We start from the raw sequence: 4,241 nt of genomic DNA, 5'->3' as shown, positions 1-4,241 counted from the left end.
GCTCCCGGCTCCCCAGACCTCGCGACCCCCGAACCCCGGCTCCCGAACCCCGGCTCCCCAGTCCCCCCGACCCGCGGCCCTCCTTACCGGTCGAGGAGTCTCCGCAGACGCCGGTCAGCACAAGCGCCAGCAGCACGAACAGCACCGCCGCCACGTCGTCCTCCGCGTTGCGACTCCAGTCGCCGCCATGGCCGCCGCCGCCGCCGTAAGAACCGCGCTAGTAAGGCCGGGAGATAGCGGCGGCGGGCACGGCGGCACGTGACCCCGGCGTGCGTGCTCCCAGCCTGGAGAGGCGTGTCCCGGCGTTGCTAGGATACGGGGGGCGGGGCCTGCCAGGAAGGGCGGAGCCTGGTGCGTTTAACCCGGTTCTTTCAAAAAGTTACAAAGTGACAAGGAACTGCACGCTGAGAGTCACACAGTGTCGTCTATTGTGTGAAGGTGAGAAAGGGAAATAAAAAATGATAGAAAACGGGTGGAAATGGTAAACTTTATTTATTTATTTTTTATTTTATTTCATTTTTTTAAAAAGATGACTGGTAAGGGGATCTTAACCCTTGACCTGGTGTTGTCAGCACCACGCTCTCCAAGTGAGCCACGGGCCGGCCCCTGTAAACTTTATATTACGTAAATTTTATCACAATTAAGAGAAAAAATAATTAAGTCACGGGAGAGGGAGCTAATAAAAATACCTGGATGGCAGTTAAAATTGAATCTCAGAGAACGAGTAGGTTTCACAGGATAAGCATCCTGTGCAATATTCACATAGTTATACAAAAAAGTTAATACCAAGGTCAAGGGTTCGGGTTCTGTACTGGCCAGCTGCCAAAAACAAAAATAATAAAAAATATATATATAAAGAAAGTGTATTAGTCCGTTTCTGTTGCTTATAACAGAATACCTGAAACTGGGTAATTTGCAATGAAACAATATTTATTGCTTGCATTTTCGGAGTCTGAGAAGTCAAGAGTCCTGGGAACAGATCTAGTCAGGGCCTTGTTCATGGTGACTCTGCACAGTGACGCAGACTGTCACATGGAAAAATGGCAGAAGCAGAGAGACACTAACCTCCTCACTGGCTCTCCTTTTAAAGCCCTCAGAACCATGCCCACTACCACCACTAAACCATCAATGGATTAATCCATTTACCAGGGCATGGTCCTCACAGTCTAATCACCTCTTCAAGACCCCACCTTTCAATGACCATAATAAGATCTCCCACCCTCTGAACACTGTCAGTGGGGAATAAGCCTCAATGAACTTTGAGGGGACATCCAATCCACAGCAGAAAGTGTTCACTATTCATTTGAAATTCCAGTTCAAGTGGTCACCAGTCCTGTATTTTGTCTGGCAACCCTACTCCACTTTTACAACAAATATTTAAACAAATGACAAAATAATTTCAAATGATAGTGCAAAAACAGGGTGATGGAGCCGGCCCGTGGCTCACTTAGAAGAGTGTGGTGCTGACAACACCAAGGCCACGGGTTCAGATCCCTATGTAGGGATGGCCAGTTAGCTCACTTGGGAGAGCGTGATGCTGACAAACTCAAGCCAAGGGTTAAGATCCCCTTACCGGTCATCTTTAAAAAACAACAACAACGACATCCAATCCACAGCAGAAAGTGTTCACTATTCATCTGAAATTCCAGTTCAAGTGGTCACCAGTCCCGTATTTTTTCTGGCAACCATACCCCACTTTTACAACAAATACTTAAACAAATGACAAAATAATTTCAAATGATAGTGCAAAAACAGGGTGATGGGGCCGGCCTGTGGCTCACTTAGAAGAGTGTGGTGCTAATAACACCAAGGCCATGAGTTTGGATCCCTATATAGGGATGGCCGATTAGCTCACTTGGGAGAGCGTGGTGCTCACGACACCAAGTCAAGGGTTAAGATCTTCTTACCGGTCATCTTTTAAAAAAAACAACAACAACAACCAGATGATGTACCTTCGTGACCTTGGATTGGACAATGGTTTCTTAGATAACACCCCAGAAGCACAAGCAACAAATAAAAAAATAAACTGGACTTCACCAAAATTAAAAATTCTCGGCCTTCACAAGTTGAATTTGTGAAAACATAATTCATAGAATGAGAGAAAATATTTGCAAATCCTATATCTGATAAAGGACTTATATGTAGAATATATAAAGAGCACTTACAAGTCAATAATAATAAAGACAACGTGATTAAAAAATGGACAAAGGATCTGAACACACATTTTGTCAAAGAAGATATAGGAATAGTCTGTAAGCACCTAAGAAGATGCTCAGCATCACTGGCCATCAGGGAAATGCAAATCAAAACCTCAGCGAGACACCACTTCACACCACTTCACACCACACACTGAAACACAGAGAAGTTAAGTTACTTGACAAGGGTCACACAGCAGCAAAACAAAGATGCAGATTTGGGTGGTCTGGCCCCACAGCGTGTTGCCTCCGCCTTCGCCCTGCTCTGCTCAGAGCGCCTGGCCGGCCCCTTACTCCTCAGCCAGCGTCCTTTGGTCATAACCCTCCCTCTGCACAGCATGAGTTTTAACCCTGGAGTCAGCCCCACCCAAGCTCCACTTCCATCTCTGCTACTTACTAGCTATGTAATCTCGGTCAAGTTATTCATTAGGTCTAGTCCTCAGTTTCCTCATCTGTAAGATAGGCTTAATTCTATTTCACAGACTTGCTGTGAGAATTAGTTGAGCTGATGCGGGTAAAATGCCTGACGTGTAGCAGGCACTCGATACCAGTCCTAGTAGGTGTCTCATTACATATTGTTCATCTCTGAGACCCATAAGCCAGCACAGGGGAAGGGTTACAGGCAGGCAAATGTTTTGTGTGTACATTTATCTTTCTGGGGACAGAGTCCATAGCTTTTATCATATAGAAAGACTGTGACGCCAGATGCTGGCAAGCGTGTGGAGTAACTGCACCTCCTGTACTGTGACATGTGGGATGTAAATGGCACAACCACTTCAGAAAAACATTTGACAGTTTTCTGTAAAATGCATTTCACTCCTAGGAGTTTACCCATGAGGAATAAAATCATGTCCACAAAAGGACTTGAAGAAGAATGCTAATAGCCACTTTATTTATTAAAAGTAGAAACTGGAAACAGCTCAGGTGTCTATCAATAGGAAAAGGACAGACAAGCTGCGTGTAGCCATATAGTGGCACAAGACTCACCAACACGCTGAGCCAGTGGCCTGTGGCCCCGCTGCTCCTGTCGCATGGCTGCAGGTCGCTATGCCATCGGGCATCCGCACTAGGTGACCTCCTTGGAGCAGGGACCACCCAGTTGACCAAAGAGGGGTGACCTGGCTCAGGTCAGAAGCGGAGCGGGTCAGAACTCCCAGGCACCCATGAATGGCCACTGCACTCCAGCCCGGGCAATACAGGTGACCCCTCTCTAAGAAAACACAAAACACAAAAAAAGCACCTCCCCACCCCAAAAAAAGGTGAGTAGAAGAGAATTTACACAGAAGACTATATACTGCAATATTCCATTTACATGAAATTCTAGAACAGCTAGAAGACGAAACTAGTCCATGGTATAGAAAAAGATCAGAGCAGCGGTTGCTTCTGGGCAGTGGGTAGAAGACGAAGGGTCGCCATGAGGGAACTTTCTGGGGTAATGAAAATGTTCTATATCTTGGTAAAGGATTGAGTCACAAAGGTCAAATTCAGTGACGGCACACTCAAGATTTGAGCAATTTGGACTTTTTTAAAGAAAGAATTATCTGAATGTTAATTAATTTATTTATTTTCGGTAGGTAGCTGGCTGGTACGGGGATCCAAACCCTGGATTTACTTCATCAAAGCAAAAAAAAGTATTGTAGTTAATTTATTTTTATTATTATTTTTCTGTTCGAAGATGTGGGTGGGGTGAGAGAAGGGGGACGGGCCTGGCCCACAGGTGGCTCCTTCGCTGGCCTGGCTGTGGAGGGCAGGGGGGCCTGGCCGAGGCCCATGGGACCACAGCTCAGGAACCCCGGGGCGTCTGCAGCCGGCTGGGTTACCACTGGGCTATGTGTGGACCCAGAAAAAGTTTTGTAAGCAGACGATAGGATGTGAGAAACTCTGACATATCCTCCACATTTTTAAGCTTCTTTTCTGTATCTTTCGTTTTAGGTGCTTCTCTGAATGTCGCCGTGGGTCGTTTCTTCTGAGTGTCTGGTTTGCTGACCCTAACCCTTTAAACTTGCTTAATCGACTGTTAAACCCTTTCATTGAGCTCTAAATTTC

The 4,241-nt window shown here is 46.1% G+C and overlaps 1 protein-coding gene across 1 annotated transcript in view; it reads right to left on the bottom strand.

The window, feature by feature from the left end:
• LOC103608782 (disintegrin and metalloproteinase domain-containing protein 2-like) overlaps positions 1–257 on the bottom strand; it is a gene marked incomplete at its 3' end in the record, with an annotated part of 30,995 nt that extends 30,738 nt beyond the window's left edge. The window contains exon 1 of the mRNA XM_008593180.1: positions 88–257. The remainder of the gene's footprint in view (positions 1–87) is intronic.
• Between the last annotated feature and the right edge of the window lie 3,984 nt (positions 258–4,241).

The sequence above is a fragment of the Galeopterus variegatus genome, unplaced genomic scaffold, assembly GCF_000696425.1.
Source record: "Galeopterus variegatus unplaced genomic scaffold, G_variegatus-3.0.2 Scaffold8831, whole genome shotgun sequence".
Taxonomy (NCBI): Eukaryota; Metazoa; Chordata; class Mammalia; order Dermoptera; family Cynocephalidae; genus Galeopterus; species Galeopterus variegatus.
The sequence above is the reverse complement of the archived record's forward strand: the minus strand, read 5'-3'. Positions and strand labels throughout refer to the sequence as shown.